Raw genomic sequence first — 23,733 nt, 5'->3', positions numbered from 1 at the left:
GTCCGTTTAGCTAGTGGACCTTAGCCAGTGCGCATGGACTAAATACATTGGTACCAGCACACGAGGAGGCCTAGTCGGAGAACCTACTGGACATGTGCACAGGAGAACCGACGGCGGCGATTGCAGAACCAGAATTGGTTGGATTATATTGATTGTGGAACGTACTACCTGGGGAAGAGCATCGTTTATCTCCACTGTCGTTTGGATTTAAACACCGTGAGGATTTACATTCGGGCTGGCCTCATGGACCGAGGCTAGCTGGCTATCATCGTTGCTATCGAGCAATTGGATTACAGTTATTGCTTTGATGCTGAGCTTTGGATTACAAGGACTGGCTTCTGTACGTGAATCCCCTTCTGCAATTGATCAGACTGAGTATCCGAACATTCCTCTCTCCAGAACTTACAACTCTGGGAGGAACCCCATTGTCTCCAGCGGTACCAGCGTTGCCCTCTATAATTGCCATTCTACGCCAGGCGGCGTTAGCCTAGTGCCCCATCGTAGGAACTATTCTATTCCCATTGACTTATGCTACTGACTGACTTTATGCCTATTCTTCGCCATACAAGCGCGACCCTAATTCTCATATCTGTAACCATTTACTGCATAATAATAAATACCCTCAAATGATATTTCTTTGTCAGTGCCGTGTTATTATGAGTGTCTGCCATATATTAGATGTACTGTCTGGCCAGTAATTAAAGTACATACCTAGCAGTGGTTTAATCTATCACAATCTTTAATACAGTCAGGGTTTTGTAACCCCTCAGTTACAGGGAGTCTATTTTAAGTAGTCCAAAGTCCTTGGGGGGGGGGGGGGGGGGGCGGCAGGCAGTCCGGCTTCCACCAGACCTAGGTGTTCAGCAGTATGATGGACATTTTTGTTAATGTAATGTAATCTACTTGTAATCTATATGTTATATAGCCTAGTACTATTCTTACTGGATTAAACATACATTTAAACGATTAATCTTTTGTGGAAGATCAACAACCACCCACGGAACTATGTGTTGGGGATAATGGTTCCGCACGGACCATATTGTTTGTTACTTTCCTGTCAGCACACTAGCTTAACGTCAACAGAGTTTAACATTAAATAAATGTTTAGCGTCGTCTTTCGACATCCCCGCCTCAGACTCTTATCCTTCTCATGATTATGAATATGTAACGGAACGTAGGCCAATCTCACTAACGTTAGTCGACCTAAATCAATTAGCAACATGATTCACCGGTACTACTAGCTAGCTGGCTAACTAGCTAACGTTAACTAGCTTCCGTCAAAACGTTAGCTGTAATGGATCATACATGATGTGGTGTGCTGTTAGTTATCTGAAAATAATGCTTTATACGTGGGGGGTAATTAACGTGAGCTAACGTTAGCCCTTCGACGAGTGGTTTGCATGGACACTGGGCAGTAACGTTAGCTACAGCTTCGTTAGCCTAGCTAACGTTAGCTACATATCTAGCAAGCTATAGACAAAGAACGTTTAATGTGACTGATCTAGTGAGCTAGAATCAGAATATTCCACCCATCAATAGCTAATGTCAAATATAAATAACGCAATGGCCATACCAACCCGTTCGTTTTGACGGGAGCTAGTTAACGTTAGCTAGTTAGCCAGCTACTGACATATGTAAACAGACAGGCAGATTCGCAACATACCGTCGGCGCCTACCGTCTGAACGTAATTTGAAAGGTTTTGACACCGCGACATTTTCAAACCGTGGTAAACCGGTTACCGGCACATGCCTACTCTGGACTACACTGTGTTCTTAAACTATAAAACCCAGCTACATACCATTATAAACCTCTTACATGGAAATTAAGCTGAATAAAATCACCAAATCTCCTTCCTCTGACACTCTTCTCCATCCAGATAGCTGTCCTGTCAGGCCTGGGACGAAACCAAGAGGCTTGGATGGAAGAAAAGGTCTCTGCTGTGACCAGTGTGGAAAAAACTTCAGTTCAAAGACGAATCTCAATAAACACCAACGCATTCACACAGGAAAGAAACTCTATTCCTGTGACCAGTGTGGGAAGAGCTTTAGCCAGCTGTCTCATCTAAAAAGACACCAGATGAGTCACACGGGAGAGAAGCCCTACTCCTGTGACCAGTGTGGGACGAGCTTTAGCCAGCTGTATCATCTAAAAATACACCAGATGATTCACACAGGAGAGAAACCCTACTGCTGTGACCAGTGTGGGACGAGCTTTAGTGGACTGTCTAATCTGAAATCACACCAGAGAATTCACACAGGAGAGAAGCCGTACACCTGTGATCAGTGTGGGACAAGCTTTAGTCAACTGTCTAGTCTGAAAACACACCAGAGAATTCACACAGGAGAGAAGCCGTACTCCTGTGACCAGTGTGGGACGAGCTTTAGTCAACTGTCTAGTCTGAAAACACACCAGATGATTCACACAGGAGAGAAACCCTACTCCTGTGACCAGTGTGGGACGAGCTTTCGTCAGCCAGGTGATCTGAAAACACACCAGAGAATTCACACAGGAGAGAAGCCGTACTCCTGTGACCAGTGTGGGAAGAGCTTTATTCAACTGTCTAGTCTGAAAACACACCAGAGAATTCACACAGGAGAGAAGCCCTACTCCTGTGACCAGTGTGAGAAGAGCTTTAGTCGACTGGATAGTCTGAAAATACACCAGATGATTCACACAGGAGAGAAGCCCTACTCCTGTGACGAGTGTGAGAAGAGCTTTATTAAACTGTCTAGTCTGAAAACACACCAGAGAATTCACACAGGAGAGAAGCCCTACTCCTGTGACCAGTGTGGACAGAGCTTTAGTCATCTGATTAGTCTGAAAAGACACCAGATGATTCACACAGGATGGAAGCCCTACTTCTGTGACCAGTGTGAGAAGAGCTTTATTAAACTGTCTAATCTGAAAAGACACCAGATTATTCACACAGGAGAAAAGCCCTACTTCTGTGACCAGTGTGGGAAGAGCTTTAGTCGTCAAGATCAGCTGAAATCACACCAGATGATTCACACAGGAGAGAAGCCCTACTTCTGTCACCTGTGTGAGACTAGCTTTAGACAACTGCATCATCTGAAAACACACCAGGTGATTCACACAGGACAAAAGCCCTACTTCTGTGACCAGTGTGGGAAGAGCTTTAGTCATCAAGATCGGCTGAAATCACACCAGGTGATTCACACAGGACAAAAGCCCTACTTCTGTCACCTGTGTGAGACTAGCTTTAGACGACTGGATCAGCTGAAATCACACCAGATGATTCACACAGAACAGAAGCCACATCATTGTAGTTTGTGTGATAAGAGATTCAAAACATTAGCATCTTTGCGTAAACATGAGAAAATTCACTTGAGAGAGAAGATTCAGGGAAATGTCAAACCTGTCAATTCACTTGCACATTCCTAGGAGATAAACTACTGCTGTGACCAATATTAGAAGAGTTACACTCATAATGATGCTCCTGAAATGATATCAACGTCATTCACACAGGAGAGAAACTATACCACTGTGGGGAAAACTTCACATGAAAAATAGGCACCATTTTAACTAATGTAGCAGGAATTTAAAACCAAACACCAGTGTCTACTATTGTGACCACTGGAAAACGCTTCAGTACGCCATTACAGCTGTCAGTCCATCAACAATCATAACAATAATAGTGGTAGTAATATTTGGCCGTTCTTTTGAAATAAAAAACGACTACAAAGAGCTTTTGAGAGAGAAGCAGTACTAGCATAGACACGGTTTTCATTGACGACAACAGTTGTGTTTCTGTCGCTCTGAGGAGTGAGACAGACGGTGTGGATGTTCCTGGGACAATATGTCATGGTATAAGAGTGAACACATTTATTTAACCTTTATTTTACCAGGTAGTCACTTGAGATCAATGATCTCTTTTTCGAGCAAGACCTGGCCAAAATGGCAGCAAAACAAAAACAAACATACAATACACAAACACAGACAGAGACATAAAAGGCAAAGTGGGGCAAGGGGATACATTTGAGCAAACAAGATTGTCAATATATTGCTTGCTCCGCGGTTGCAGCTGGAGGCTATTGGGCGAGTGACATTTGCGAGGTCTGTCCGCCACATGGCGGGTAACAGAATAGTCATGTAAAATAATTAAAACTGCAGTGTGTTTTGGTTTTACGAGTCGACGGTCGCTATTTTTGCAGCCTTGCGCGTCAACTCTCCTTGTTTACCGACGTCACATCCACCACCTGCTTGCACTGTAACGCTGCTATACCGATTAGCTAACGTTAGCTTAATAGCGTCGGTTAAATGGAAGGAGTAAGCCGGCCACTAAAATGAAAAAACACAGCGGTTTTCTCAGACGAAAAGGATAAGCGGGGCCACCCAACAAAAGAAAGTTTCGAGAGGAATGGAAGTTTGAAGATTAGCGGTGTTTCAAGAGACTGGCTAGGCTACTGGGGGCTGTAGTGGTGAGTTGTTCCGTGTTCCGCAACTACTGTATGTCAAAAAGAAAAACAGAAACAACACATTTGTCATTGTCGTGTTACTTCACAGTACAAATACGTGAGTCCTCTGTTGTGGTTGTGAGTATCCTTTATTAGCTTAACTCCGTAGATCACACAGGTCTCCTCCCCACCGTATATTCTCTCCCCACCGTATGTATCTTTTTTTCTCCCGCCCACCCACCCCCTCCTAATGTACAGTCTCCTCCCCACCGTATGTATATTTCTCTCCCACCCCCTCCTAATGTACAGTCTCCTCCCCACCGTATGTATATTTCTCTCCCACCCACCCACCCCCTCCTAATGTACAGTCTCCTCCCCATCATATGTATATACTCTGTCAGAATCTATGGGTAACATTACTGTATATTTGCATATCATATATGTCACAAATGTAACAGTACTATATACCTGTATGTCCGTCCCTATGCCATAAATGTCATGATGTCATGTATGTCATAAATGTCACTATGAATTGAAAATGGGGGACCCTGATGTAAACAAGACAAACGTCTTTTTCTGGTCTGCATCCCCTTAACAATTGTGTGTATTGAGCCGTACTGTATTGTACCCATTCTGCAATCTGTTAAATATTGATTGATTGATTGAACATTTTATTAACAGATTGCAGAATGGGTACAATACAGTACAGCTCAATACACACAATTGTTAAGGGGATGCAGACCAGAGAAAGACTTTCGTCTTGTTTACATCAGGGTTCCCCATTTTCAATTCATCATAACATATATGACACACATGACATACAGATAGACAATACTGCTACATCTATACATTTATGACATACCAGATTTACAAATACAGTACTGTTTGTGATACAAACATTTTCTAAAAAAGAGAGTATATACATTTGACGAAGAAACTACATTGGAGGAGGTTGGGTAGCTGGGGTGGGGGGACTGTACATTGGAGGTGGGGGTAACTGTACATTGGATTATCGACGAAACCTTACTTGGTCCCAAGAAGAGGGTCTTGTGTATTAAATAAAGTTTTCATTCATTCATCCACTCTAGATCTGGTAAATCCAGTAGCAATACACACAATTGTTAAGGGGATGCAGACCAGAGAAAGACGTTTGTCTTGTTTACATCATCAGGGTCCCCCATTTTCAATTCATAGTGACATTTATGACATACACAACATACATGACATCATGACATTTATGACATAGGGACATACATGACTTACAGGTATATAGTACTGTTACATTTGTCACATACTAAATGCAAATGTAACAATATACAGTACTGTTACCCACAGATCCTAACAGTAAATATATACATATGATGAGGAGGAGACTGTACATTAGAAGGGGTGGGTGGGTGGTAAAAAATATATACAAACGGTGTGGAGGAGACTGTCCATTGTTGTTGTGGCATAATTGCGAAACGTGTTTAGTCCCTTGTTTGTATGATAACAAGCCGTTTAGTTCATGGTTCAAAGTAATGGGGAAAGGGTGCTAGCTCGCCATCAATCAGAAGCTAGCCACAAGACTTGCATTCACGCTCTCCAGCACACAGCCTCCCTGCCTGGCACAACAACCACAACAGTAGGGTCTATAGTCACAGTCAGGACAGTAGGCTCTACAAGTAGGCTCCCTTAAAACGCTAACACTATAAAAATTAAAAAATAAACAGTGGAGGTTAAAATAAGAATATGACTTGGCCTGAAAAAAAGTTCAGTCAGGAGAATTTCTTTTGCTTTAATCCCCGAGTACTACACAAGAAGAAGTGTTTATTTTAGAGTAATGTTCCATGTATTGTCTTCATTGGTATTCTTTTAAAGGAATGGATGTTCCTTTATATGAATTTATCATCTTTAGTGGTTTTTCTATCAAAACGGTATAGGGTTGGAATCAATTAACTTTAAATTCAATCAATTAAAAATCAAAACAAGTTGTTTACTTTATGATGATAGAACATCCATTCACATTTACTTGTCATTAGGTTGGATAGCAAAACCTTTTCATGATGGAACTTGTACAATATTTGAAATAAAATCTACATCTTGAATAAAAAAAATTATTAGAATGTATGATATGCTAATAATATGGGGCGACATTGGCTCGGTAGAGCAGTCGTCTGGTAATCCGGAGGTTCCAGGTTCGATTCCCGCTCCTCCCGGGCAGCGCGTCGAAATGTCCTTGAGCAAGACACTTAACCCCTAATTGCTCCCGATGAGCAGGTCGGCACCTTGCATGGTTGCCTCCGCCGTCGGTGTGTGAATGTGTGAGTGAATGGGTAAAAATGTGAGGAACAAATTGTAAAGCGATTTGGATAAAAGCACTATAAATGCAACCATTTACCATTGGCCATTTAATAATATGGATGAATTGTAAGCGTCAAGATAAGTGGGATGGTGTGAATTGATCTCTTAGAAGTAACTAACTCAGATGTATGAAAATTAAATATTACATTTTAACCTACTTTGTATGAAAGGCTTCATCTAAGTGCAACAATGATAATTTTTAGAAAATCTGTTGCAGCGTATCTTGGAACTGTTCAACTGTACAAGCACACCCTTCCCATTATGTCTTTTTTTCTTTTTAAACGCACATGTGAATGCATTTTATAAAAATGTTTAATGTTCTGGCACCATATTTTGGCTAAATAGGCCTCGTTTTATAAATGTGTATACAGAAACAATTCTGTTGCTTTTGTTGATTAATTTCATTCATAACATAGTGCTGTAATTTCATTTTCTAATAAATATGCATGATCAAGTTCAACAACGTGTGCTTTTATTTTGATATTCCACGTTGAAATTACGTGATACATTAAGTGTGGGGTCGCCAAAAGAAATCCTAATTAAAATGGGATCGTGGTATATTTTTTTTTGAGAACCCCTGGATTACATGCATTCCTGGGGGGAGGGGATCTCTAACTTGTGATTGGTGGAGACAGGCCTCTGTTGGCTCCCACCAACTTGGTTCCCTTTGTCCGTACCAAAGAGCCGCTCAAAAGAACCGGTTGGTTCTTGAACGTCACATCAGTCTCAGCCGGTTCCTCCGAGTGAGTCTTGGCTGCTGCTGCTGCAGTCCTCTGTCCTGCTCATGTCCTCTAGTCGGGACTGACATCTGAGCCCCGTCCTCCTGGTGATGGAGGCTCGTCAGGTAGTGACTGAAATGTGTTTTCTAGCTTCAGTGGACATGAAAAAGAGAGAAATGCGAAAAGATACATTTCATGCGTGTAACACGTTATATTATGTATACAATTGAAGTAAACAAAGGCTCGTGAAAATGTACAAGAAGATATATATATTTTATTTATTATTATTTAATGTGTAAGAAGTATATTATTTTCAAATGATTTATTGCCATTCATGCTGTTTTCTATTACTTGGGTCTGAGAAGTGATCAATGATCGGGTCTTGATTATACTTGCCTTGCTAGTAAGTAGTAACTACCTATAGGGGGAGCGTGCTGCCTGCTTCTCATTCATTACACAGACGTGAACGAGAGCAACAGCGGGTCACATTCACATTTGTTTATTGTCACATATTTTCTGTACCTTACAGCAAAGAAAGTGAAATTCTATTTGTTGTGGTCCCTTGACCATAGCAGCTTCCAATAAAATTTGCATATAATAATAATAATAATAATAATAATAATAATAATAAAATAAAGATGAGAGCATCAATGGGCTCTGTTGACGAGTCTGATGGCTTGGGGGAAGAAACTGTTCTTCAGCCGGTTGGTTCTGGCTGTGTGGCTGCGGTAGCGCTTTCCAGACGGCATCAGCTGGAACAGTCCATGGTTGGGGTGATTAAGGTCCTTGATAATTTTCCGGGCTTTTTTAATGCACCCGCTCTCATATATTTCCTGGACGGGGGGAAGCTCACATCCACAGATCTTTTGTGCTGTCCTCACGACTCTGCTGTCCTCACGACTCTGCTCAGCGCTCTGAGGTTGAGGTCGGTGCAGTTCCCCCTCCAGGCGGTGATGCACCCCGTCAGGACGCTCTCTGTTGTCCCCCTGTAGAACGCCTTCAAGATCTTGGGTGTCATGCCGAACTTCTTCAGCCTCCTGCGGTGGTAGAGGCGTTGTTAGGCCTTCTTTACCACGTGATTATGTGGACGTCCCAGGTGAGTTTGTCGGTGATGTGGACACAGAGAAACTTAAAGCTGCTGACTCTCTCCATTGCAGCCCCGTCGATGGTGATGGGGTCCAGCTTCTCTCCCCCTCTCCTGTAGTCTATGACCAGCTTCTCTCCCCTCTCCTGTAGTCTGAAATTACATACCTAGGTTCCATCCTAGAGGCAAATCTTTCCTGTGACAAAATGGCATCCAAGGTAATAAAAAAAGTCAACCAACAAACTAGATTCTTGTACCGGATCTCCTCTCTGGTAAACAAGAATACCCTGAAGACTCTGGCAGGAGCACTCATTCAAGGGTACTACGACTATGCTTGCACCTCATGGTACCAAAGCACCTCAAAGGCGCTAAAAACAAGATTACAAACATCACAAAACAAACTGGTCAGACTTTTTCAAGTCAAGTCAAGAGTTTTATTTGTCACGGCATACAAGTATACAGTGAAATGCGGGGGGTCTTGCCCGCAACGATTGTGCATAATACAATAATAATAATATAATAAGAATCCAATAGGATGAGAACGACATTTGTGCAATAATAAAAGTAATCAAAGTAGGGCATATCGGTATATGTACATGAGTTTTTACAACAGCATGGTAAGACATGCTAGGTCCTGTGATAGTGCAATACACTTAGCTACGGATGAGGCACTGGGTCTTTATGTACACTGCTATACAATGCTATATTATACAATCTCAAGTCATATTGTTTCTGGAGTCAAAGACATTGAAGTTAAATGATCTTGTGGAATTTAAAACAGCACAATTAATGTATAAAGCAAAAAGTCATGCACTTCCAAGAAACATTCAAGAATTGTTCTTTGATAGGGAGGGGGGTTATAATCTGAGGGGAGAACACAATTTAAAGGTGCTAAACGTACGCACTACCATGAGAAAACACTGCATCTCAATATGTGGAGTCAAACTGTGGAACAGTCTAAATGTGGTGCTAAAGCAATGTCCAAACATGAGACAATTCAAACTGATGTATAAGGAAATTATGTTCACAAGGTACAGGGATGAAGAAGGGACTTGATATTCACGGGTGTTTACATTTTTATTTTGTTTTCTATTTTATTTTATTTTATACATATATAGTTTTTGTTTTTTGTTTTGCATATATATATATATATATTTTTTTTTTTTCTTTTCTTTTCTTTTCTTTTTTATGTTTAAAATAGTACACTCATTTGAGTAGTGGAAAAGGGGTAGGATTAAATAAGTGTATACTTCTTCCTACTCCTTTTCGAACATGCAGATTGAGTTGTTTTTCTTTTTTGTTATTGTTTGTTGTATTCATTGCATGTTCGAAATAAAGACTTCAAATCAAAATCAAATCAAAGTTATACTATCCTATTTTTAAAGTGACCTTTCCTTTTGTAAAGTGACCATAAGTGTGAGCGTGTGCAGCATGAGTGTGTGTGTTCATGTTAAAGTGGCTGCTAGTGTGTGAGCGTGTACAGTGTGTGTGTTGTGTGTGTGCTCATGTGTGCTTGTGTGTGGAGAGTTCAGTGTTCAAGGCTCTGATGGCCTGGGGGAAGAAGCTGAGCCGAAGTCTCTCTGTCCTAGTTGCTGGTGTTTGCAGGCGTTTGCCTGACCGCAGCAGCTTGAACAGGCTGTTGCTGGGGTGGTGAGGGCAGGGGCGGAGCTTCCTACAGGCGATATAGGTGGTTGCCTAGGGCGCCCCCAGAGGGGGGCGCCAAAATAATAATAATACAAAAATATATATATATATATATATTATTATTATTTTTTATAATTTTTCTTTTACTTTGCACAGTTTTGGCGCCCCCCTCTATATCGGCAACCATTATTTTTACATACATTTTTTTTAACATAAGGGAAAATGAGCCAAAAATCTAAAACGGTCAGTCGGTCTGAGCCTCCGTTTTAGGTGTTCACAGTCAGAACATGCTAGTGCTGTGCATCGATGGGTATCGGTCAAGTGTTTATAGAATTGAGCGTCGAGGAAAGAAAGACTAATGTTAGAGAACTATGAAGAGACAAAAGCCATCCAGGTTGCAGTATAAAAAGAGAAGAAAAGAAGAAGAGAAACATGCCAAGGTGAAAGGTATGCAATTTTGTACAACTTCCGAAGCAAGCAGAGGCACTTGTACACACCTTAAACCATGGAGGGCAATCTGATTTGGATGGGAAGGAGCTGGCTCAGGAGTTGGAAAATGTACCTGACTTGCCATCAAAGAGCATGACAACTCTTGAGTTGTTGAAATTCATACACACAAAGCAGCTCACAGAAATATATCCCAACTTGTGTATTGCTCTGCGGATGAGTGCAACGCTACCAGTAACAGTAGCTTCAGCCGAGAGTTTTTCCAAATTAAAACTATTTTTTTATCCACTTTCTCCTCCTATTTTTCTTGTATTTTCCTCCCATCCCAATTTAGTCGTTATGCCAATTCCCCCTCCCCTTCCTGGTCGTTGTGCGCATTTCCCCCCTACTTGCCGGTCTAGGGAGCCCTAAAGTATATCACATGCTTCCTCCGATACATAGGAGACAGCCAGCAGCCTTTTTTCACCTGACAGCGAGGACTCTCATTGGGTGAGTGTAACGCGTGGGAGGGCACACTACCTCACCCAGATCCCTTCCTCGCTGTGCAGGCGCCCTGACCGACCTGTAGGAGTCGCTGTTTACAACGACCAGATTACCACCCACCGGCTTCCCTCCCGCTGACACTGCCAATTGTGTCAGTATGACGACCGGCCAAGCCGGAGGCATCGCTGACAGCTGGATTCGATATCAGTGTCTCTGCGGTGGTAGACAGACGCTTAGTCTGCTGCGCTACCCGGCCACAAATTAAAACTCTTGAAAACATACCTGAGGTCAACCATGGCTCAAGAACGCCTCAGTGGTCTGGCTGTAATCAGTATTAACCATGAGGTTGGTGGTCAGATTTCATATGATGATGTGATTGATGACTTTGCAGCTAGGAAGGCCAGAAGGATTGCACTGTAAATGGAAAACCAGTAGGAGCTACAGGCTAACCTTGAAGTGTGATGATAGGGAGTGGAATGTAAATAGTTCTTTAGACAAAGTGAATTTGTAATTTGTATTTATTTGTTTGTTTATTTAGCATATTATATTTTGATTATATATGTGTAACATATTTTACAATCCATCATTTTCTTTTAAAGCAAATGTGCATGTTTTATTGTTTGTTATTGTTATTATTATTATTGATTGTTAGCTAAGTTGTTTGTTTTAATTCTTTAGTGTGCACTTTACATTTCTTCTTAATTTTCTTTGAAAGCAAATTTGCACATTCTTTTATTGTTTGTTATTGTTATTATTGTGTGTTAGCTAAGTTGTTTATTTGTTTTAATTATTTAGTGTGCATTTTACATTTATTCTTAGCTCTTGTTCTTGCTTGTAAAAAATAAAGGTGCATTACATTACTGTATAACTCTTAACCCTTTCACTGCCACATGACAGAGGGTTAACCCTTTACTATCACACAACCGACGGTCATGAAAGGGTTAACCTTCTGTGTATTGTCGCAGTGAAAAAGGTAACCATTTGGTAGCGCGGCAGTGAAAGGGTGAAGATGTTTTGATTTGGGGGGGGGGGGGGGGGGGGCGCAGTGGTGAAGCTCGCCTAGGGCGCCAAATGTGCTAGGTCCGCCCCTGGGTCAGGGTCTTTCATTATTCTGCAGGCTCTGGATTTGCACCTCTTGTTATATAGGACCTGCAGGGGTGGTAGTGCAATACCCGTAGTACGCTCGGCTGAGCGTACCACTCTCTGTAGGGCCTTCTTGTCCTGTGCCGTGCTGTTTCCATACCAGGCAGTGATGTTTCCAGTCAAGATGCTCTCTACAGCTCCGGAGTAGAAGGACTGGAGTATCTTCCCCGATACTCTGAACTTCCTTAACTGTCTCAGGTGGTAGAGGCGCTGCTTCGCCTTTTTTACGACTGAGTCTATGTGTGTTGTCCATGTCAGATCCTCTGAGATGTGGACCCCCAGGTACTTGAAGCTGCTCACCCTGTCCACGGTAGCCCAATTTATCCTCAGTGGTGTGTCCCCTGCTGTTTTCTCCTAAAATCCACGATCAGCTCCTTGGTTTTACCAATGTTCAGGAGCAGGCTGTTGTCCTGGCACCAGCGTTCCAGTACCTCAACCTCCTCCCGGTAGGCCTTCTCGTAGTTGTCAGAGATCAGCCCCACCACCACTGTGTCGTCCACAAACTTCACTATGGAGTTGGAGCTGAACTTGGCCACACAGTCATGTGTGTATAGTGAATACAGCAGGGGGCTCAGGACACAGCCCTTGGGCGACCCGATACTCAGGGTGATGGTGTTGGAGGTCTGACCCCCCACCCTGACCGCTTGGGGCCTTTCATCAGAAAGTCCAGTATCCAGGCGCTCAGAGCGGAGCTCAGACCCAGCTCGATCAGCTTGTCCACCAGTCTGGACGCTGAGCTGTAGTCAATGAACAACAGTCTCACATAGCCCCCCTTCTGGCGGTCTAGGTGAGAGAGGGTGCTGTGCAATACTTGGGAGACCGCATCATCAGTGGACCTGTTTGGCCTGTATGCAAATTGCATAGGGTCAATATCACTGGGGAGGGAGGCACAAATGTGATCCTTAACCAGCCTCTCAAAACATTTCATGGCCACAGAAGTGAGTGCCACCGGTCTGTAGTCATTGAGACCTGTTGGGGAGGATTTCTTTGGTACCGGGATAATAGTAGACACCTTGAAGCAGGCAGGTACCACAGATTCCGCCAGGGATAGATTACATATGGTGGTGAACACAGGGGCTAGCTGGTTAGCACAGGACTTAAGTATACGTCCCGTTATTCCATCTGGGCCAGCTGCCTTTCTGGTGTTTCTGGACTTCTACTTGACCTTACCCCTAGAACCCACCTCACCCCTGCCCACTTTGACAACCTAGGATGGCTTAGAGTAGACGACAGAGTACAGCAACTTGCAATGGGCCTGGTCTACAAGATACACTATACGACTAAGGTACCCATGTACATGTCAAAATACTTCCCAAAGATCAGTGAATACCACGACCACAACACCAGAGGAAGCTCAACAAATCATGTTAAACCCAGATTCGGCTCAAACAAGGGACTAAACACGTTTCGCAATTATGCCACATCAATGTGGAACGCCCTACCCAAAGCTGTAAAGGAATGTGAATCCCTACCCACATTCAAAACCGTTCTTAAAGAGCACCTACGGGAGGCTGCAATTCGAAACTGGCCACCGTAAATGTCCTAACTCAACCCCCTCCAATGTAAATGTCCTAACTCAACCCCCTCCAATGTAAATGTCCTAACCCAATAATACACGAGACCCTCTTCTTGGGACCAAGTAAGGTTTCGTCGATAATCCAATGTACAGTTATTCTTGACAGATACTGTAGCAAAGATATCAAACAGCAGGCTATTTGAGGCACAGGCAGCAAAGCAACAGTAGCGTCTTGTTGCACTGCTGCCATCTATAGCTGAACTGAAGCCTACACACACACACACACACACACACACCACACACACACCACACACACACACACACACACACACACACACCAGTGGCGTTGTTAGCCCTGGGCTTCCGATTATTATCATCCAGGCGGGAAAAGACACTTTGGATAGTAGGGACTGCATCTCTGCCTGTCCTGGCCAGGAAACACTTTGCAACTGTGATCTCCTCTGGCAGTAGTTGGATATTGTAATGTGTGGCGAGGGGTTGCAGCAATTCCACTGAGAGAAACTGGTCTGAGGCTGGATAACATGCCTGTATGCCTCTCATAAGTTGTTCTCCAACTCATGAGAACCTGCTCTCAAGCTCCTGCAGCATTCTGTCGAGGACTGGATAGAACAGTCTCTGTCTCAGCTGATCTCCTGAGCTGAGGTCTGAGCTTGTGCCACAAGATGACTCAACTACATACTCGTCCATCCTTTTCTGCTTCCTCTTTTGGCTGGTAGTATGTTCCTCAATCCCAAGGCCATTACATATGGCCTTTGTCCTGTCATACATGTCCACTGCCATCTCTGAGGTGCGATAACCTTTGAGTGTGTCCTGCACTGTGCTTTTAAATAGTACAGATAGGTATTGAAGATGTGCACTTTAACGCAGCAGCACCTGGAGCCATCCATACCCATGTCCAGTGTCCACTGACAAAGTCATGCTCATGATACTGTGATAAACTATAATAAGCTTTAATCGAAGTTCATTTCCTCGGATAGTCCGGTTGGTTTGGGGTGGTGTGAAAGCTCATTCACTCTTGCAAGTGAACCCTGCTGCGGTTCATTTGAGATGTGAATGCAAAGCGGACCAAAGGCAGGAAAAGACCAAAAAATATAATCTTTTTTTTATGAGAAGACTGAGACATATGTATATAATGAAACACACAATACAGTTTTTTTCCCGATTGCTTAAGCACGATTTTCAAAACACTACACACAATTAGCACAACCACACACACAATTATCAGAACACCTCAGATCCTTTGCTAAATTAAACACTCTTGTCAAAACTATACACTAATTTATAAAAACGACATTTTGTTACCGTATGAAACACACGTTTCATATGACTTAATTCTGTTTGAACCAGTTACACACTGCTGTGCTTAACCTAAAACACATTTAGCTATTCTACTTCTCAGTGATTAGAGTACTGTAAGTTAAGTACACAGAGAATGTGCAAATATACAATAAATTCACCAAACACTACACAAGACCAATGCTGTAGACTGATGAAAATATCATTTATTTATCTCCATATACCCAAATCAATGATGCAGACTGATGAAAATATAAATTTTCTCTCCATATACCCAAATCAGTCAACATTTCAACATGGAGAATCACAACAAAACATGTCCCAGTTTTTATGCTACTATGTGCATAACACTGTAAGCTCAGCAAATATCAGACAAACATAAATACTGTATCCAGTACAGGTTAAAATTACAGTAAAACAAAAACAATTTTGAAAAAATTTAAATAGAGTACAGAAAATACTAGACAGTATCTCTTTGCCTATAGCTGGATCTGGCAAGATCATTTTTTGTTGTGATTACTACTTCCACTCGCTCCGATGCACATGACGTTCCGCGTGTTCTCCAGGTAGATTGCTCTCCGCCGACACGTCCTCTCTCATCTGGCAATTTTGGCGAAGAGAAAGCTCCACCCGTGAGACTCCTCCTTGATCCCATCTTCTTCGTCACCTCTACCTGTTGCCAGACCAACTCCCACCAGCTCCCCCTGGCGATAGTCCTCTGCCAGGTCTCACTGCGTCCAGAGCAAAACGAGTCACAAAGCAAAATTACACAACAATAATTAACAAAACAGTTGGAATGACAGTCAGACACATTCACGTGTCTACATATGTATATATGTATATATGTATGTATGTATGTATGTATGTATGTATGTATGTACATGTATATGTATATTTGTACTCCTGTTGGGGCCTCTTGGACCAGATCAATGTTTTATCTGGCTAAATAAAGGTTAAATAAATAAATAAGAAACTGATGATTTGGTCCTGTTAAATTTGCATAAATTAGGAACAGTAGCGGTCCTAGTATGCTTCCTTGTGGAACACCACAGCTCACTGTGAGGAGGTGGGGGGGGGGGGGGGGGTAGAGTACCATTTACCTCCACCATCTGTTCTCTCCCCTCCAGGTAGGATTGCATCCAGCTCACTGATAGACTATCAAAACCAATTGCTTTTAGCTTGTCAATCAGAATGGAGTGATTGACAGTGTCGAAGGCCTTTTGTAGGTCCAGCATGACCTACAATGGTCTTTGCTAATGTCAATAGCTGACAGGCAGGGCTGAACAATACAAATATCACGTTGATTCATTTGACAGATTGTTGTCGGTTTTGTCTATTTGCGGTGGTTCTAACGGATATTGTGTTGGTCCACAAATAAATCTTTTTATGGGAAACCTTGAATGGCCAACAATGGGTGTCTTGTCTCTGTTGGACTTGTCTTGGATTCCGACCGTGCTCCGAGCCTCTTTGAAAGAGGGGGATCCGTCGCAACAAATTATTTAGTTCTATTCAAATGTGGATTTATTTTATAGTTTAATTATTCTAAATTAATAAGAATCACAGAGCAGTTGATGCAGAAAAATAAAAGACAACAGAATATATTCTGGAGTCAGTGAGTCCCTTAGCTGTCCAGCAGTTCGCCTCAAGAAGCTCCCGTCTGTCCAGTGAGTCTGTCATATAGCTAAACGTAGGAGTTCCTGGCCCTCCCTCGACAGAGAGAGAGAGAACTCTCAAGGTCATGCCGGTTACCATGGAACCTCAACAGTAGATATGGCATATTGTAGACACTGTTTCATAGTCCTTTTACAATAGATATAATTATAGATAGATAGATATAAATAGATAGCTTTATAGATATATTTTACAAATGCCCCTTGGTCATAGTTTTATTATGACAGATATGATATTCATATCTATAAAACCACCACCACAATATGAAAACAGCTTATAATTAATCATACCAAAATAAAAACGTCATATACTCTCCAAACATGAATCAACATTTCTCGTCCACTCAACTCTTCCTTCATTTGAGCAGCAGGGCTGCAGGCTTGAGAACTGGAGAGATGCTCCGCTGTTTATTGACCTCCCATCTGGATTCACATAATACACCACTCAATGCTGATTCATAACTGTTTTATGGAGCAATACACAAGGCCTATTATGATTGGTGGCTTGAGACCTATGAATTTGTGGAGGAGGTAAAGAATAAGCAATGGTTTGGTGTTTGCCATGAAGAAAACCCAGAAAAAGCACTGGGAGAATTTATGAAGTATTTCATGGAGATAGCCGATCAGCATGCTCCAATGAGAAAATGGTCGGCACGGACAAATTGTGCACCGTGGTTGAATAATGAGATGAGAAATCTGATGGTCCAACGAGATGATGCAAAAAAAAACGCAAATAGAACAGGCAATCCATGTGACAAACAACATTACTGTAAACTAAGAAACACGGTAACCAAATTGAATAAATGTAGAAAGAAGGAATACTACATGCAGAAAATCAGTGATTCTAAAAATTATGGAGAACGTTAAATAACATAATGGGGAGGAACTCAAACATGCATCCTTCCTTTATAGAAACAGAGGGTAAATTCCTTACCAAGCCAGCAGATCTTGCAAATCATTTTAATGATTACTTTACTTTACAAATAAAGTAAACAAGCTGAGGAACGCCATGGGTGCAGTCGATGACACAGTGTCACATAACATCATTAAAGATTGTATCATGAAGGAGAGGCAGTGCATGTTTGAGTTCCACCATGTTACATGTTGAAAATATGCTTTTACACCTGTCTGATGATAAATCTCCTGGTATTGACAACTTGGATGGTAAACTGCTCAAAATGACTGCCAAATACATATCTAAGCCATTAAGTCACATCTTCAATAAATGTCTAGAGCAATCTGTGTAGTTTAGTTATGGTACAGGGTACTACATGGTACCACTGGGTAGTTTACTACAGGGTAGTTTAGTTAGGGTACAGGGTACTACATGGTACTACATGGTACTACATGGTACTACATGGCACTACAGGGTTCTACATGGCTCTACATGGCTCTACGTGGCACTGGCACTACATGGCACTACAGGGTACCACAGGGCACTACAGGGTACTACATGACACTACAGGGTACTACAGGGTACTACAGTGCGCCGCCCCCTATCTCCCTGTCTCCGGCTGTCCCTGAGCAACGACCGGAGTGTTAAATGTCCCTTGACTAAGACGGGGAGGACGTGACCCTCTTTGCGCCGCCCCTGTGCCTCAAATAGATTCGCTATCAGCTCTATCTTTAATCTTTCAAAAAGTTCAGTTGCTATCGCTATTAGCTCTATCTTTAATTTTTCAAAATGTACAGTTGCTATTGCATGCACTCATCTGTGTTCCACTACACACATGAGTGCATGCTTACCAACTGTCCGTCTGCAACACTACTGTTGTGAAGGGCCAGATTAAACCGAATATATATATTTATTTATATATATATATTTAATTGTATTTGTATATTCTCTAATATTCCCTGATATCCTTTGTATATTCCTTGTACAATATGCATTGAATATCCATTCTGGCCTACTGAACATCCCATAATAGTCTCCATTCTACTATTGGTCGAGACCTTGGTGCCAGGCTGCCATACCCCTCAGACCCAGTTCAAACGTACCGCTCCACATGTACGAACAAGTCCTAGTTCCGCGTAGGAATCTGACTACCGCACCACTAATGGGACTATTTGTTCATAGTGCGTATATATACTGCGCTACTAAAGTAGGACTTTCTTTTCAGTCCAGTTTCTTACCCTCCAATAGAGTCACAGACGTAAAGCCTCCCCGCGACGCCACGTGTGGGAGTAAGGCCAAGTTCGCCTACCATCGGTATTGAGACATCGTGTATATTAATATTTGAATAGTCATATTTGGCACTATATCGTCGAGTTGGACGTAGTCTATTAAGCTAATAATAGTCTGTTAATATATAGTGCTTCGTGCGGTGAGAATACTACCGTAGTCAGTACCCCATCGTTTCGGGCAGAGAACTGGCTGCTTACCCAGGGTGGTTGACCCCATGTGAAGCTGCACCCGAGGAGCCCTAGAGCCGACGAGCGAGTGGACCTGTATACCGGATTATTCTACCGACGACAGCCCGCCTTCCCAGGCACGGATTATGCTTTGTATACTTCGATTATTCCATGGATAAAGACCCCCGACACTGCCGTGTGTTGGAACCCCCCCCCCCTGGAGAGGACGCAAGGTGAGGAGACGCTCTGCAAGACGAGGTCGCTTCACGTCTCTCCCCCGTGGACCGGAGAGAGCCGGCCCACAAAGAGTCCACCTGCTTTCATCTGTGGTCCAAGGATCGCCGGCGCATTGAACGGCACTACAGTGGGTTCACCTGGGATACCCTTGGCCGGACGAGGCAGCCGGATTCTACCCCCCCCCCCTCCTACTCCTGTCGGCTTACAAGCGACCGGATTAACCCCCTCTAGTGTATCTAGTATATAATCATTAAAGTATCATTGCTGTTATTCCTTAACTATTCCAGGTCGTATATTTACCACCTGCGCCTTCAGAGATTGGACATTCTCTATTGATATACCGACGAATACTCTTTGCCATAAAAGTGCATACTATTTCAATTCATAAATGTAATTAAGTGATTAAGTGCTTGTTCTACACACCATCGCTGTGTAGAAATAAAGACCTGTTTCGACTTCGTACATTTGTGTTGGATCCGTTTCATCTACGTGAGAGTGTTTATGATAATATATTTATGCCGTGTACTGGGTGGCCGAATATTAAGTACAAAGGTAGTGGTAGTAAGTATCATATCTAGTAATACAGTCAGGGAATTGTACCCCTCAGTTACAATTGGTCCTTCGAGCCGGATGGTAATTAGTGTAATATTAATATAGTGTTATTAATATTGAAATGGCCTATGATGAACACTCCACGAAACGATCCTCCTAACCAACGCCCGCAGCGCGAACGACGGCTCCCTCAGTACTTAGAGGCTTACGCTGTCAGTCAACAACCTAGTCTTCTACTAACAGTAAACGCGGTAAAACTAGAAAGTAAAAGTATGTCTAACCCCAACGCCCAGACTACCCCGACCATAGAGGCCCCTACGGGCTCTAATGTAACTGACCAAGTTCACGGTGGGGACCAGTGGGAACCAGACATGACTTCACACCCCGCCAGTACTGAAGAAGTAGTCCCCGATGAGTCCCGGGAGGAATACAACGCTACCGAGAGAGAACTCGGCACGGAAGAAGACGGGGAGAGCACCGTGGAGATAGAACTCCAAGGCTCCGCAAGGAGTACCCCGAGGGAAGGCTCCCCTATACAACCGCCTTCTCCCAGCGAGGCAGAGAGGACCCTACAGCAGGCCTTCCTCATCAGCCTGAACGCCGCTGCTGAACGCGACCGACTGCAGATCCAGCAGCGAAGCGAACACGAGCAGATACGTCTAGAAATAAGACGCATTCAGATGGAAGAGAATGTGGCCCGAGAACGAGCCGGTGCTCAACGGGACGCAGCGCGCGACAGACAGCAGTCGCAACTAATAGAACAGCTGATCAGACGGACAACACCCTCTCCCTCCGCCAGAGGCTCCAGGAACTCGTCTAGACACACCTCCAGGGCGGCATCCCCTAGCCGAGTAAACAACCCTGAACTTGACCAACAGACGAGGTCTATACCCCCCACAGACCACCTCCCCCCACCGGTCCAAGCGAGACCTAGCAACCGGGAAGGAGCAGCATATCCTGTGGAGAGGCTAAACCAGAGACTACAAGCACTGGATGACCTAACTGAAGACGAAGAGGAAGAGGAGGAGAACCACGCCCGACGACAGCACAGTACTCTACCGGACCAGGAGGTCCGGTACAGCCCAGGCTATACTCCCGCGGAGCTACGCTACAGACCCCCGACTCTATACACGGGTGAGCACGACGCACGACCCGCACCGAGGAACAGCACCTGGACAAGCGGGCCATGGTACACTGCCGGTACCAGCCCATACCAAGGAGCGGGAGGAGACTCGCCTAGGAGGCCTCTCCCCCAACGCTCGCCGATGTATCCACAGTCAGCGTCATACATTGGCACGCCTATGGTACCCGACTTCACCCAAGAGAACCGGGCCCAGTATACAGAACTCCGCATGTGTCTGGAGACCATGTTGGTGGATGTATTGGATGAACGCCATAAATACGCCATCCTACTGAAGCACTTAAAGGTGCCCCGCGCACATAATATAGCGCTCGCCTACGCGACTTCCACCACCCCATACACAGCAGCGCTGGTAGCATTGGACCAGAGGTATGGGCGCATATGGGATTACGTGATCCAGGAGATCCGACACATCGACCGCTTACCCCCAGCAATAGACAATCGAGCACTGGACGACCTGTCCATCAGAGTGCAGTCCCTGGTAGGGATGTTGGGAGCGCAAAGAGAGAAGGGGAGGCATGAACTTTACGCCAACTCAAATGTGGAAAGGATCCTGGAGAAGCTGCCGCCCGCTCGTCAGGAGCGCTTTAGGCGGCAGAGGGACCACAGAGACCCGAATGGCCCCGAACCGAACCTCCTCGATCTAGCAGACTTCCTGGCGAGAGAAGTCAGCAGCCTACGGCTAGATACATTCGGACGGAGCACCCCTGGCTCCAGAGAAGGAACCAGACGACTAAATGATGGAAGAAGATCGGTGACTGTGATGCACCAATCGGAGTCAGTACCGAGCAGCAGGAGCCACAGTACCCCCTCCAGAACGGAGAAGTGGAAGATAGTGTGCCCCTACTGTGAGAAAGAACACTGGCTAGCGCAATGTGACTCCTTCCCCAAGCTGAACGCGGAGGAAGCAGGTCAATGGATAAAGTCCAACAAGCGCTGTTTCCGCTGTGCGCGCTCACACATGGCAGCCGAATGCCGCTTAAAGAAAAGGTGCACCAAGTGCGATGGAGCCCATCTGGACATACTTCACGACAGTAACAGACGGCGCCCTTCACCTGCACCATCCAGCCGCAAAGCGAGCGTCATGTACATCGATCCCGCCAGCAGCAGTGGAGCCCGAGTACTCCTAAAAGTAGTGCGTGTGACACTAAGCTACCAGAATAAAGTCCTGGACACTTACGCCGTCCTCGATGACGTGTCAGAGAAGACCCTGCTGCTCGCCTCCGCTGCGGCCCAGCTAGGGCTGCGGGGAAGCGAAACCCAAATGACAATTCGGACAATAAGACGAGATTTGAAGACGATAAAGGGCGAGAATGTCTCATTCTCTATCGCAGCAAGCGGCCAGCCTGAGCGACGGTACCAGATTGCAGACGCTTTCACCAGCCAAGAAATAGGACTGTCGCGGTACACATACCCCGTCGCCAAGCTGATGGAGAAATATGCACATCTGCGCAAGTTACCGATCCCGCTCATAGACAATGCTATGCCGACCCTGTTGATAGGCTCCGACCATGCAGACCTCATTGTCCCGATAGACCGGGTTCATACCGGACCCCGAGGCTGTCCTGCAGCAGTCGAGACCCGTTTGGGATGGACTCTCCAAGGCCCGCTCGCCAAATCTCTCAACCGAAGTACAGCCACTAGATGTCTCCACTCCCGAGTCACAGAGGGAGAAACCGCACTCCTGCAACACGTAGAGCGGCTATGGACCTTGGAACAAATGCCCTTTAAGAACGGAAAGAAAGACATTCGCTCTAAAGATGACATTTACGCCATTCACCTCCTCGAGACAGGGACCAAGAGAGTCCCGGTCAACGGCGTGTTGAGATACGCCACGCCACTCCTGCGGCGAGAAGGAATGCCTACTTTCCACGCCAAGACAGACGCCACAGAACGGTACCTGCTGAACACGGAGCGGCGCTTAGCCAAGAACCCCGCCCAAGAGAGTGTATACCGCGCTGAGATTGAGAAGCTCATCACAGCGGGACACGTCACAAAGATGGACATTAAAGAGGCTGACCAGACCACTGAATCGTGGTACGTGCCCCACCACAAGGTCCATCACAACGGTAAAGACCGCATAGTATTTAACTGCAGCTACCAGATCGGATCCCAAAATCTGAATAAAGAGTTACTGCCCGGTCCCACACTCGGCCCCTCCCTACTCGGCGTTCTACTCCGCTTCCGCCAGGAAAAGGTGGCCATCAGCGGGGACATTAAAGGAATGTTCCTGCAGGTGAGATTAGTAGAGGCGGACAAGCCCCTGTTACGGTTCCTATGGAGAGAGAAGCCAGGAGATGAGCACCCAGCCATCTACCAATGGGAAGTCCTCCCCTTCGGAACGACGTGCAGCCCCTGCTGTGCGACATTTGCACTACAGAAACATGTAGCAGAGGACCCAGCAGTGGACGAAGAGGTCCGACACAGCGTAAAGAACAGCTTCTACGTAGACAACTGTCTACAAAGCCTTTCAACCCAGGAAGAAGCCGAGGCTCTCCTGATTAAACTCCGCGCCTCATTGATCAAAGGCGGCTTTGATCTCAGGCAGTGGGCCAGCAGCGATCCGCAAGTACTGCGCAGCCTCTCCTCCGAGGACAAGGCAGCCAGCAGCGAGACCTGGATGGCTACAATCCCGGGAGAAGCCCAGGAGATGACCCTGGGATTGGTGT

The sequence above is a fragment of the Notolepis coatsorum genome, assembly GCF_963971535.1.
Source record: "Notolepis coatsorum genome assembly, chromosome: 15".
In the NCBI taxonomy this organism is placed as follows: domain Eukaryota; kingdom Metazoa; phylum Chordata; class Actinopteri; order Aulopiformes; family Paralepididae; genus Notolepis; species Notolepis coatsorum.
The sequence above is the reverse complement of the archived record's forward strand: the minus strand, read 5'-3'. Positions refer to the sequence as shown.